This window comes from Pseudorca crassidens, chromosome 9 (genome assembly GCF_039906515.1).
Source record: "Pseudorca crassidens isolate mPseCra1 chromosome 9, mPseCra1.hap1, whole genome shotgun sequence".
NCBI lineage: Eukaryota > Metazoa > Chordata > Mammalia > Artiodactyla > Delphinidae > Pseudorca > Pseudorca crassidens.
Window position 1 is genome coordinate 30,241,484 of NC_090304.1, and position 14,544 is coordinate 30,256,027.

At 43.6% G+C, this 14,544-nt stretch overlaps 1 long non-coding RNA gene across 5 annotated transcripts in view; it reads left to right on the forward strand.

Moving 5' to 3' along the window:
- LOC137230336 (uncharacterized) overlaps positions 1-14,544 on the forward strand; it is a 39,157-nt gene that overhangs the window by 12,186 nt on the left and 12,427 nt on the right. The window lies entirely within an intron of this gene.

Here is a 14,544-nt window from a genome sequence, read left to right on the forward strand (position 1 = left end):
CATGTGACCCTCCGGCAGAAGGAATAGGCTGAGTCGAGGAATACTAACAACAGCCCGCCCCAAAGCCGCCCTGTCCCCAGCGTGAATTTCCTACACTGATCCCCAGCCAGTCCTTCGGGCTGTCTGAGGGCAGCTGAGAACCGGAGGGGTTTGGAGTTTTCAGCTGTTACCTGGGTTGGCGTTCTCCAGGGCACCTGCCAGACAGGTATCCAACCAGCCTCCCCTGTAGGCCTTGGTTTGCTTCCTTCTTTCTTGACATTGACACAAGGAGAGTGTTTCCATCCTCCACGTGGTCCCTCAAGCGGTTTTCCAGTCTAACGCTGAAACATTTATACAGGCTCGGCCACGCAGCTGTGTGCCGGGAAATGGGCCCAGACACCCGGAGGCCTCCCAGCCATCCAACCTCAGGAAATAAGAATGCTGGCTCCTTGCCACACTGTGTTGGTCAGTCTCGTTGGGGCCTTAGAAACGTAGAGTGAAGCCCGGGTGGCGTCTGGACTCAAAATTTGAAGGAGGGGCTGTGGTAGACACTAGGGGCATGGACACAAAGTCATCATCGTAAAATGTGCCTAGAAGATTTAAGGCAAGGAGAGGAGGCTGGAGGGAACTTGTGGCTAATTCCCTCAAGCAGTGGTAGAAAAGGGTGTGAACTGACTGCCCTCAGATGCCCAGAGCTCCCCTCCCACTCGGCCACTTTGTTAGCAGCACTAGGATCTAACTCAAATCAATTACTATGAGGATCAAATGAGATCATGTATATAAAAGCTCTGAATAAAGTACTATGTGACTGCAAGGATCCGTCACAACTTCTCTCCCAGTCTCTAATATTTCTAATTTGCCTGCTTTTGTTGTGTCTCTTTCTTTCTCTGTTTCTCTGCACGTATGCACACATGCTTACCTATCCCATTTGCCCAATTGGGTTCTAAAACGGGTTGTTCTGGAGGATTCATCGATTCAGGATTAAATGGTGATGGTTAAACATATAGCAAGGTGCCAGACTCCCTGAAAGCACAGTTCTGCTGCTTTCTAGCTGAGTGACCTCTGGCGTGTTGCTTAACCTCTCTGTGTCTTGGTTTCCTCAGTTTAAAATGGCGACGACGATGATGATAATAGCTCCTACTTCCACTGAGTTGTTGTGACATCTTCAGACCATGTGTAGTACACCTAAGTACCAATTTTCCTATTCACAAATTAGTGATTTTCCAAAAATATGGAAATGGGATCACTTTTACTTTATGCTAAAACTGTACTGTATGAGTCTGAGTCTTTCTGTTTTGGTTCTGAAGTTGTTCTAAGGTCTTAAAGGGACCCAATCAACATGATGAACATAAATCATCACTGTGTGAGGTGGGGAAAGAGTTGGTTGTTTGAGCTCTTGTATTATGTGGATTCTGGCTGCCTAAGATGTTCCTTGTGGGTCACACTCCGTGATTTTAATCTGAAGTTGAAGGGGCTAAACAGGAACACTATTATTGCTAAACTGAAGTCACCAGATGGTGCCTCCTTTGTCATACCTGAGGCTGACATTCAAAAACCCTGTCATTACTTGTGAGGTGACCTCTTACTTGGCTGGGAGTCTTATTTCAATAAGCAGAATTCCACTGGCACAGTGCATTTTCCAAAGCACGTTATGTGAAACACTGGTTCCTTAGAATGTTAGTAGATGTTGCATGAAAAAAAGCAGTTCCATGTTCCATATTTGGGAACTTTTTTGTTAAACAAAGGTAGGCAGTTTCCTTTAATCAGAGGACTTCACAGAGCCTCTCACGTGCTAATTGATGCTGTCAATACCCAAGAACTCTCCTCAAACTTCTTTGACCCCAAACCTGTCTTGTGGAGCTTAGAGCACCTCGGGAAATGCTAGCTTGGTAGGATTTAGAATCAAACAGACGTAGAAGAGTCAAGTTCCAGCTCTATGACTTGCTACCTGTCATGGTAATTTGTAAGGCAAATTACTACATTTCTCTGAGCTTCTGTTCTCTCATCTATAAAATGGGGATAAAATATATACCTCCTGATTTGTTACATGGATAAACTATGTTTTGGAAGGAAAAGTGATGTGTATATGTAGTATACGTATAGGATGAAGATAAAAATTAATGTAGGTATTTCTTGCCAGTGGGCTTTGGTGGTCACAGGAGTCTCCCAGCTGTCCAAATTTGTACTGTACTGTACTAGCCATGTGTGGCTTTTAAGCAAATAAAATGTGTCTAAGCTGTAAAGGAAAACTCTGTGCCAAATTGTGAAGACCCAGCACACGAGAAAAGAGAAACTATTTCCATTTTTCCATTAATTACATGTTGAAGGGATATTTATATTTAATGAATTAAATGAAACATATTATTAAATTGAATTTTACCTGTTTGCTTTTACTTTTTAAAATCCTTTTATTTTTGAAAATAAGTCCACTACTGTGCAATTTTAAATCATATAGTGGCTCGTGCTTGTGGTTCATATTATGTTTTTTATGGTCCAAGTGGTTGAAGGAGTCTCAGAGCCCTTCCGCCCCCTAACCTTGTTCATACCACTGGCCTCATTGTCTGACACCACGCAGAACCACTGACCACTTCCCAGGCTGCCTGAGCAGTCCTCTGAGGGCCTGGCAATCAGGCTGAATTTCCAGGATGTGGGCTTGGAAAGAGTTAATGAATTAGCTTAAGAAGATGAATAAGTTATGCCTAATAGAGAGAGATTTCAAAGTTGAGTTGGGAGAAAGCATTATTCGGTCTGGAGTCCATTATTATGGTCTGGACTTTGATTTCATAACAACCCCATACTCTGTCAGCCTCTCACAGACAGACCCACGCTGCCAGCTTAATCACCAATTAAGGGTGTCTGCATCAACTGGGTGCTTTCTCAGGCCTGCTCCAGAGGTGAGTTAAACAGATCTTTGGCCTCAAGAGCTTCAAATATGTATTTGCCTTGAGACAAAGAGTCTTGAGATCCACGACTGTCAACCTATCCAAGAGGGGCAGGCTTAAAGGTGTAATGAATACCTGAATATCATCCCTGGGCAGTAAACATGGTGGGTGATATGGGAATAGTCCCTAGTGCTTTGACTGTGTCTGTTTAGAGACACACCTCACTGTCTACCCTATATGATGGTTCTATGTAAAGATACCTGATTTTCCTTATTAGAACATAGCTCCAAGTTTCTGATGAGGAGTCACATCTGATTTATCTTTATGTTATCATCTGATACAGAACCTTGAACTCGAATGCTCAATAGGCAAAAAGAAAGAAAGGAAGGAAGGAAGGGAGGGAGGGAGGGAGGGAGGGAAGGAAGGAAAGGAGGATCAAGAAGCACAGCAAGGGCTTCCCTGGTGGCGCAGTGGTTGAGAGTCCGCCTGCCGATGCAGGGGACACGGGTTCGTGCCCCGGTCCAGGAAGATCCCACATGCCACGGAGCGGCTAGGCCCGTGAGCCATGGCCGCTGAGCCTGCACGTCCGGAGCCTGTGCTCCGCAACAGGAGAGGCCACAGCGGTGACAGGCCCGCGTACCACAAAAAAAAAAAAAAAAAGAAGTACAGCAAGTTAAAAAGTCTTAATCTGAGAGCTCTGAAGAGTCTCCCAGGCTCCCCCAGGCTCCCTGAGCTCCTCAACAGGAATTAACCATCTAACTTCAGGAGTTGCTCCTCAGAGGGCATCATCTAAGTTGGGTTTGATAGCATCAACAATCCCTCTTTTAAAGCTGCCCTACACACTCCCACCAGTCCCTCACCATCACATTACCCACTTGTTTTTACTGTCACACAAATAACGGCAATTTCGTTTTTTATATTTATACCTCAGGTCATTCCACAAAGATCTGAGAAGGTTTACCACAGACAATGACACCTATAATGAAATAACATACCTATAAAATGAGAATCAAGTTTAGAGAAACTAGCAATAGAAAAGCAAGGCCAGGTAGAGATAAATCCAAATGCTGGACCGAGTGTCACCCTGGGTGCTGGAGAGTGGCCTCACATTTGGATCTGAGCCCTGTCGGGTGGGTTCCAGCTACAGAACTATTTCTGCGAGGCTTTTGCCTACCAGCTCAGGCCACTTTCCTTCTCTTCTCAGGCCAGCCCCAGAGGACAGGCTGGTGTCCCGTACTTCACTTCAGCGGCTCAGGAGAGGAGGGGGGTGGGCGGGAGATGATGCAGGAGCAGCAATTAGGAAGTGCCGCTTACTGCCTTAATTGAGCTGAGGGGAAGCGGGGGACAGCCGGCAGTGCGGTTGGTGCCAACATCCTTCCAATAAGCGGTGTCTGCGTGGGGAGGAAGTCTGGGCCTTCCTCTCATCCATTCTCAGCACTCCCGTCAGAAGTCCCGGAAGAGCAAGCCCAGAGCTGCTGGCAGGGCCAGGCTTTTGTGGGTGAGCTAGCCTTCTCTGTGCCGCTCACCCCGGGCCAGGCCAGCCTCGCCTTTCCCTACCAAGGCCCAGGCCCGAGCACATCTGCGTTTTCCTGTAAGGCTGCGGGGACTGGCTGGCAGTGCTTCCCAAGGACCCAGTTGCACTGTAGAGGGGCCTAATTAAGACCTTCAAGCACAGTGCCCTCGGAGGTGGGCGAGGGTGACCAGAAGGGTCACTCTGGGCAGCTGACTGCAGCTGCCCTTCCGCACCCTATCATGTCTGCCCCAGCCCTGCCCTCCCAGCCCACATCCTGTTAAGAAGGATCTGACCCCTAGCCCACTGCCTGATTAGAGATGATGATGCTATTTTTTAAAACCATTTCTCCCTAATGAGCTTCCACATCCCTGTTTCCAGTCCATGCGATGTTGGAGCTGGGCAGGGCCTGTGTCCTTAGCAGCTGGCTTAGCCCAAAGGCCCTCTGCAGCCTCATTATCACAATTCCCAGAACCAAGGCAGGCCTTTGTCTAGGAGCTTGTAACTTGTTAGTGGCTTGAGGCTAATTCATTTCTCCTTTGCCTGTAGGGGAATTGCACTGGCCCCCAAACAAGTGTTTCTCTAGCTCCATCTATGTCAACTACTAGGCACCGGAGAAGCCACGAAGGACTTGTTTTCCAGGATCTCATGCTTGGGGTAGGCGGCTGGGAGGAAAAGATGTATGTATACCTCCAGTTATGATATAATTCATGCTCTAATGGAAGTGTAATGTTTATTATGTTCAGTCTAGAATAAGGTGAGTATACCCCAGAGCTCATCATGGTGAGTCCTCCTTGTTCCTTGAGATCCAGGGAAGATTGGTCCCAAACTCCCCATTCTGTTCCCCCTTAGAATTCCAAGACCTGCCCTGGATTTCCGCAGATACCTGCAGGCTTATATAACACTGTCACCTCTGGGCTTCTGTGTCCATTCACGTGTCTCTGTTTGCATCACACAGACCTAGCAACAAATCCGGTTCTCTTCCTGGATGTTCACATAGATATAAACACGCTCACAACCTCCCTGGAGATATTCCTGAGGGTGGTAAACTAAACTGAACAGTCAGGAATCTGAGGGAGATGGAGAAACAGTGCAAGACTCTTCAAATGTAACATTGGGCATCTTCTAGTCTTAAAATGCCAATGACCAGAGACATTCCCATGACCCACTTTTCCATCTCCTCTCTTCTATCTGCAGCTCTGATCTCCCTGCCCTCTCTCAACCTTTGAGAAAACAGAATCCAAACCAAACGCACATTTTTCTCATTGTCCCCTGCAGAAAAGCTTAAACATCTCATTCTATTGTGAAGCCTCCTGTTGCCCTTTATGTTCCCAGCACTTTATAGCTCCCCCCAACCCCCCACCTTGAAGCTTTTCAAGATATTTTCCCAGAGACAGGTCTCTCCCTAAAATGAATTCTATGCTAACGCTTCAAGTAGTAATACTTTTTTCTTTATTCTATTTGTTAAGGTACCATCGTACAATGCAGGTTGCTTGCCTAACTCTCCTAACAAGCACTAGAATCCATTCATTTGACGTAATCCTGAGAACGGAGTCTCCCATCCACGATGGGAGCTTGCTCTTGGATCCCAACCTCAGGTTTCACAAGAACTTTTACCTGATGTTTGGAATCATACTTTTATAGGATTGGAGCCTATCTTAGAAGTCATTCTCAGTTGTGTTAGCTGTCCTCGTATGTGGTCACAAAGCGCTTTTTGCTGCCACCTGCTCTGCCACTTACCATCCTGCCATGTAATTGGCAAGTGAGCTTTTAGTTTCCCCCACTAGACTGTTAGTTTTTTGAGTCAGTTCTAAGAGTGCATATTATTTACTGTTATGCACAGGTATGATACCTAGCACATTGCAGGAGCTCAAAAAGTATTTCCTGAATGAGGAAATAAAGGAATAAATGCTTACCAGTCACCCCTCATTTAGTAACTGAAATTTCCCTGTAAAACACCCTTGATAGGTGACCATGCCCTCTTCTGGGATCCTCCAGTGACAGGAAAATTATGGTTTTCTTACTGCTAGAAAGTTTTTCTTTTTGTTTAATCTATAGCCAACCTAATGCAACTTCTAGCCATTGGCACCTACATCAAATGTAGCCAAACAAAATGCATGCCATTCTTCTTAACAGCTCTTCAAATACTGGCAACAGCTCTTTTCCTCCTCTGGACTTCCCCACATGTTCTTTCTACCAAGATGGTTTTGTCTCCACTTTTGACTTCACTAAAGCTTATTCTTCTTTCATGTTGTAACTTTCAAGTCACTTTCCCAACAACCTCACATGATCCATGTCCCCACGGTTAGGCTCTTTCAGGATGTCATCTTTGTTTCCTTCCTAGAACTTGTCACAATTCATGATTATGTAATTCTTTATGTACCAATTGGGACAGAAATCCAGTACTAACTTAACCCGTGAAAGGGGATCTATTGCCCTACCTAACCCAGAAGACATCTCTAGATCCAGGAGTTCACATAAAACTTTTAGGGCTCTTTCTCTCTTCTCCTAACTTCTTCCTTATTCTGTGTTACTTTCATTTCTTTTCAAGCAGATTTTTTCCCCCATGGGATGGCAAAAGCAGTCACTGTCTCTTCTGGTATTATACCTCTTTACAGACCAAGATCCCTGAGAAAAGAACACAAGTATCCTCCCCAGGTGCCTCCACAAAGCTGGGCACGATCACAGCCAGGCACAAACCAATCACAGAAGCCAGGAGTCACGGATCAGCCAGTGCTAGGCGGGGTGGCCTCTCTGGGTTCAATGGACATACGGGGAAATTAACAAGGCCAATACTTCAGGAAATGTTATGCTCCATTATGAAGAGGGTAATGGACCGTTTCTCAAAAGAAGAGACCCTCGGCAAGCATGAAATGTGAAGTTTTTTGTTAATACCCAACTTCTCCCTTAACTGTACGTGCTATATTAGCAAGAGCCATCTCTGTTTTCTTCATCACTAGCCAGAGAACGTAGCACATAGTAGACATTCAAATAATTTATCGAATGAATGAAGGATTGTTTCAAATGTGTTTTCTCTTCTTCAGGCTAAAGACCACCCCTGCCCTGTTCTTGAAACTTTTCTTTGTATCACCTGGTTTTCAGCATTGTCAGAAATTACTAGCAAACTCTGGATTAGGACACATGGCTTCCAACCCAGCCCCTACCATGAATGAGCTCTGTGACTTTGGGCAAACCACACTGAGCCAGTCTCCTCATGTGTCAAATGGAAAAATAGTCCTGACATCAGTTTTGGAGAAGATTAAATGAGATAATAAAAGTGCTTTGTGAATTACTGCATATGAGATTTAAGGTAAAAATAGTGCTAACTGCCAATAGAGCTTCCCCTACAAGTGCTTTCAGTTGATTCTCAAATGAACGCATTAAAATAGGTAGTTAAAGATCCTTTACCTTGAGCTCAAATTCAGTATCTCTTGGAAGCTCCCAGCTCCTTTCCTGGTTGTCATCATTGCATTTTTCAAGATCCCAGTGCCTCTGGGGATTCTCAACATTGACATGAACATCAGAAAGGAAGGACTTTGCTCACTTCTGGAAGGCACAGCACTATGGAGGAAAGGGGAAGCCCACAGAAAAGATTGACAGGAACACCATTACATATTTACTGTTTCATAGTCTAGTCTATTACTTTAACCTTCTCTCTACTGTAAATGATGCCTAATCCATGTAATGAAAGAAGAAAGAGTCTGCAAATCTTAAAGTATCTGGTTTTCTTTCTGGCATTGAAAACAAAAACTCTGAATTAAGAGAGACTCACCTTTCTATTTAAATACGTTTATTGCACTCAACATAAAACCCAAGTGTCTAAACAGCTCACAGCATCCTTTTTGACTTGATCCAAACATCTCATATCACTCCTTCTCTTGCAGGCTCTGATTTAGCCTTGGTGAAATACTTGTAGTTCCTCAAACTTGCCTTCTCTCTCTGTTCCTTCTGGGTTTTAATGCTCCCTCTGCCAACGCTTTTCCCTCACTATTTCTTTTTCCTCTAGCTTATTTCTTCCAGGAAGCCTTCCTTGGTCACCACCCCAAAGGATAGGTGAGGTGCCTTCCAATATGCTGCCAGATTGTTCTGTACTTACTGTCTTACCAATCAGGGTAGAGACCCTGTCTATCTTTGTCATTGCTCTGTTTTCATTACAAAAAGTGTATGGCACATAGTAGGTGTTTGGGTTGTTTTGTTTTTTTTGTTTTAACATGAAAGAGCTCTCAACTCCAGACACTAAGAAGGTATACATTCCATTAAGAAATAAAGCTTGGAGCCTAACCCGTTGTCTGCTCCCCTATCCGCCTGGGTCTTTCCAATGAGGTCATGAAGAGCCATCATTTTCCACCCATATACATGGAATTTGAACAGTGGCTTGTGCCATTTGGAAGGGATTTAGAGATCTTGGTGATTATTAGGATGGATTTGTATCATGTTGCAGGCCCCACAGCATGTCAAGCCTTTGATCAATATACAGAATGGATGTGGGCCAACAAATTGTGATACGTACTAACAAGGGCATCCTTTCCTCAGGACTAAGACACATGAGGCTTTCTCTGTGCTCCTTTTGATTGTATTCTTGAGTGTTCCCTTTCTCTATAACCAGGGCCATGACTTTTTCAGGGATGTTGACAAATACAAACTCACAGGGGAAATTGTAATCATCCCTAATCTAGCTGGACCTTTCTGACCATGAGTCGCAACCTTAATAAGTATAAGTAGGTGTCATCTGTCTATCCACCTCCTCACGGCTGCACTAGCCCCTTCTTTATCTGTTCAGTCTGGGAGAGCTGCCAGTGTCCTGGTAGGGGCCATTCTTAGAGCAAGGAGAGGGCCTCGTGTTTCTCCCTAGGTCCAGGTCTTGTCCTTCAGATGAGTGAAAGAGCAGCAACATATCTCATTGATTTGAGGGTACTTCCCAATCTAGCCTACTTTCCGGAGATTCAAATATCTACCTTTAGAATCATCTCTTTGGGTTAGAGTATCATTCTCCTCAAAGGTCCCTGTCAATATGTCTATCACATAGCATTTTAAAAAATTTAAAGTGATAGAAACCCTAATTCAAATGTTGGATATTGTTGTAAATAAGTTCCTTGAGGGTCATTTTAACATACAACAGAATAAGTGTTAACATGGAAATTGCAAACATATACATATGAAAAATGCAAGGGTGCTGTTTTAGAAATGGCTTCTTGTGTGCTTGAGATAAAATATTCAGTGACCACATCATATAAGGATTCAATAAATGTTCTATTTCCAACAACTCACGCAGAAATACAAACTATATTCTCTGCAAAGGAAATTTTTTGATTCTTAAGTGATTCAATGACTCAAAAAGTGGCTCCAGTGATAACAAAGATATTGACATCAAAGATACTTTTTGAGTAAGGTTGTTTTGTTATATATGAGAAAAAATAGCATACTTCTAAATCTATACAGATTTTATATGTGATTCATAATATTTAACTATAATTAAATTGACAGATTAGATACAATATGCATACCTTTGGATTATTCCATTTACATACCTAGAAGTTTATCTGTTTGTGTTGACAAGCAAAATTTTCTTGTTGATTTTCTCCCTGGGAGAATAGGAAATGACCCCATTTGGGGGACTTATATTCATGCATATATGATAAATATAAGGAATTTGAAAAAAGTTCTGCTTTTGTCATTATGGCTATTTTAGTTCTTTTTTGAAATATCAAAAATCAAAATATTTCAAAAGCTTTTTGTGGCATGTTTGTCTCTGATTTTGCTGGTATATGTTTGATCTGTGTACGTGCGTGGTCTGCTTATTAGCTCCTTGGGTCTGTGGTCCAGACATTGTCCAATGGCTGAAACCCAGGAGGGACAGGATCATGCGGTAACAATGCAGCCACATAGAATTACCCCTTTCAGAGCCTGGGGAAGATGCCATATCAAAATTCTGTCATTCTCTGTAGGGATTAGGACCCTTTTATCCTGATTCCTGGTCTCCTGTCTATTCAGGGAGTGAGACTGTAGCAAAAATCTCACTAATCCTCTAATTAGTTTCCAAGGGCAGCTGTAAAAATTTACCAAACATTTTACGGCTTAAAACAACAGAAATGTATTCTCTCATAGTTCAGGAGGTCAGGAGTCTGAAATCAAGGTATCAGTGGGGTTGATTCCTTCTCAAGGCTCTGAGGGAGAATCCATTCCATGCCTTTTTCCTAGCTTCTGCCGGCAACCCTTGCCATTCCTTGGCTTGTGTCATGTTACTCCAGTCTCTGCCATTGTTTTCACATGGCTTTCTCCCTGGTGTGTCTGTCTCAAATCTCCTTCTCCTTTCTCTTGTAAGGACACTAGTCATTGGATATAGGTCCTACCCTATAGCCACGATGATCTCATCTGAAGATCCTTCATTTAATTACATCTGCAAAGTTGCTTTTCTCAAATGATGTCATTCTCACAGGTTCCAGGTGTTAGAACTTGGACACATCTTTGGGGCGGGGTGGGGGTGGGGTATTATTCAACCCATGAAACCCTTATTTCCTAAACAGCAAGTTTACTATTTATTCTTCAGTCACGTGAGCTTTGAAAATAGTATCAATCAGCTGCATTTCTGTGGGGTTTGACTGCTAGGCAGGTACCATCTTAGTTCATCAATGAGGTCTGAGCAGTTTTCTGTGTAGGACAGAGAAGCAGCCACCATGGGATTTTACCCAGGTCTTCTGACGTTATTCCTGGTCTGCTCTGCTGGGGCATGGAAATGAGTAGCTGAGAAAGTAGAGTCAACTTAAAAATAAAACATCAGGCCTGGATGGGGTGCTCCGTGTCTGTACTTTTCGTATCATTTACCTGTCTGTACTCTTCATGAGGCCGAGGTCTGAGAAGACAGGGACCATTTTGCTCACCATTGTATCCCTAACTCAGGTGAAAAAGAAATATATGTTAATGAGAGAATGAATGAGTGAAAGAAGGGAAAGTTTTCAGCACACTGGGCCGTGTACCTCAGACCTGGCTCTCACCGGGGGTCTTATCTGCCCAGCCCGCACCCCCTCTCACTGGGACTTCCAGTCCCTCATGGTATGGGCACTCCCCAAGGGACTGGTTACCTCGAAGACTAAAGCACCCAACCTGTCTATTTTTCCCTCAGTTTTCTTTCTCAGTGTGCCTTCCAGAAAGCACGAATTTACATGAGGCCAAATCAAGAAGGCTGCCCATTGATGAAGGCCTGGCCTCCCAGAAATAGATACAGATGAGAGAATCAAACACAAAGTACCTTTTTCAAGCTTCTAACAGACATAAACTTATTTAATTAAGGAAAGCTGTGCTGGTGTGAGTGTGTAAGTGTATATGTGGTGTATAGGTTATATTCCTGAATACCATCAAAACTGAGAGGCCACAGAAGAGATGCATTTCCTAGAAAATAAATTGGAAGTTCAGGCCTCAGAAGACAGAAACCCTAATGATAGCATGGACCGTCATGGGGCAATAGCATGGGTTCTGGAAAAGTGCAGTTCAGGAAGTCTTGATCATTCCTCTCCCCCTTCAATGACCCTGCTACGAAGGTCTCACTCGCCCATCTCCTTGGTCTCCTCCCTCTTCTGTGATCTGTTCTTGCCTGACCCTGATCTGACTTTGCTAATTAATGACTTCTCCAGTGTAACCCTTGCTAGGAGTATTGAAAGTTTGGTCGGATGGGTTGATGAAGGCCTAGAAGAACTGGGGGTTGGGGGGAGGGGGGAGGAAATATTTGTACCACACACCTGGGCAAACACAAACTCTGCCAACTTGTAGGGCCAGCACTGGGCAGCAACTCTCTCTCTCTCTCTCCTTCTTTCTATGTCTAAGCCAACAGTCACTAGTTTCTACTATGCATCTTCATGACATTTTATTCTATAAATACTTCCTCCCTAGCCCCAAAATGATGAGACAAGTCACACATGACTTACCTTTTTGTCTCATTCCATTTGGACTCATTCCAGACTGTTCACAGCAATTTAAAAAATGGCACGTAGTTTCGATCTCAGTGTCTTCTTCCCTAGCACCCAGGACAGTTTCTTCTTAATACGTTGTAAAAAATACAATATATGTCTCTAAGATAAGGGATGTGTTGACTTTAAATAAATTGTAATTAAAGTAGGAAGAAAAGAGCATAGTAATTTGAAGCAAGTCAGTTCTGGGTTCAACTCAAAAGCACAAAATATTCTGTGACTTTGGGGAAAATTATATAAACTGAAGATCAATTTGCTCATCTGTGAAATGGGGCTGTCAATAAAGAACTCACAGGGTTGTGGCAGGTCTTAAATGAAAAAACAAATGGAAAAGGTCTAGCATGTAGTAGCTGTTCAATTCTGAGCATTTCCTACATGCCAGGAATTATTCTAAGGTTTTACACCTATTAACTCATTCAGTCCTTAAGACTGAATGAGTTAATAGGTGTAAAAGTTTTCTGCCCTCCCAGCCCTAAAAATGCTCTGATATTGACTTAGTGTTTTTCATAATAAATTTCTCTGACACATCTGTTCCAAATTTCAGTACAATGATATTTACACCCAGACTTGCTTCAAACATTGTAGCAGGAGCACATATAACTTTAAATATAGGCTTATGTTGTACACATAAGATTTGGGCATTTGACTGGATGCAAATTATATATCAATGAAAAAATGTCTACTCTCTTTCCTCCCAAAGCTGTGAGATTGTGTTTCTACTCTCTGAAAGGCCCCCTGACATCCTATCCTGGCCTCCAGGTGCAGATGTGCCCCAGCTGGAAAAGGTGAAGACAAGCTGCTTAAATGTTTATGTACCTCATTTCCTCAATTATAAATCCACATTTTCTCATTTTAATATTTCCGGAGAAGCAACTTAGATTTGATACCATGTTTTTTCTCTGCAGCGCCCCTCCGAACGACTCACCCCCTAATCCTCTGGAAAGCCACCCTTAAATGATAGTGTGTCTTAGATCAATGTCATCAAGGAGCCAATGAGATCTGCTAGTCGGATGTAGATAATCTGAGGATAAATAAGAACTAATACATTTTGAGCATTTCCTACATGCCAGGAATTATTCTGAGGTTTTACACCTATTAACTCATTCAGTCCTTAAGACAAAACCCACTGAGATGACAAGCCCATTATCCCCATATTACAGATGAGTTATGTGAGACTCAGAGAAGCTAAGGAGCTTACCGAGGTTCAAACAGTGTGGAAGTGACAGAGCTGGGATTTGAATGCAGGCAATCTGGCTCCAGAGGCTATGCCCTTAAGTGCTACACCTTACTGCTTCCCTAGATGAGATTATGTCGGTAGCAGGAAACCTTGGGTGTGCGTGCTGGAAACCCACTGAATGCACTGAGAATAAATATGGGGGCAAATGTTATAGCTCTGGCCCTTGGGGGTTTAAGGTCTCAGGATACGTACACATGAAACCTAAACATGAAAAAGTGGGGTATCAGGAAGCATTTTGGATATCATAGTATAAGCCCTTGTTGCTGCACCCAGAGAGAGGCCCTGTGAAGGACTCCATTCATTGGTCACTTTGCTGGAAAGGGGCTTTGGGGGCTGAATGTCTCCATTCAGGCTGCTATAATAAAATAACATAGACTGGGTAGCTTATTAACAAGAGGAATTTGCTTCTCACAGTTCTAGAGGCTGGGAAGTCCAAAACCAAGATGTCAGCAGACCTGGTGCCTGGTGAGGGCCCCCTTCCTGGTTACTAGACAGCATCCTTCTTGCTGTATCCTCACGTGGCCTCTGGGGTCTCTTTGTTAAGGGAACTGATTCTATTCATGAGGACGGCAAACTTAAGACCTAATCACCTCTCAAAGGCTCCGCCTCCAAATACCATCCCGCTGGGAATTAAGTTTCAACATCTGAATTAGTGTAAAGAGCATTCTAAGTTGGCTCTAGCCCCCTCCCACCACCACTAACAGAATCCAGATCCAACCCAATCTGACTTCAACCAGAGAGGCTCCATTTTTATTTTGCCTCTGTTCTCCTGGAGCTAAGCAAAGACTTTCATTTTGTCAGTTCTCAGTCCTCTTCTCAACTTGATCCCTCAGCACTGCCCCCATCCTTGACCAATTCTGGTGGCAATGACTACGTTTGCAACTCCTATGGCTATTTCCTGTAGCATTTTGGTGCTTATCACAATCACTGGCTTTGTGATATGTGTCTTATCTCTAAGATTCCCCCTAGTAGACC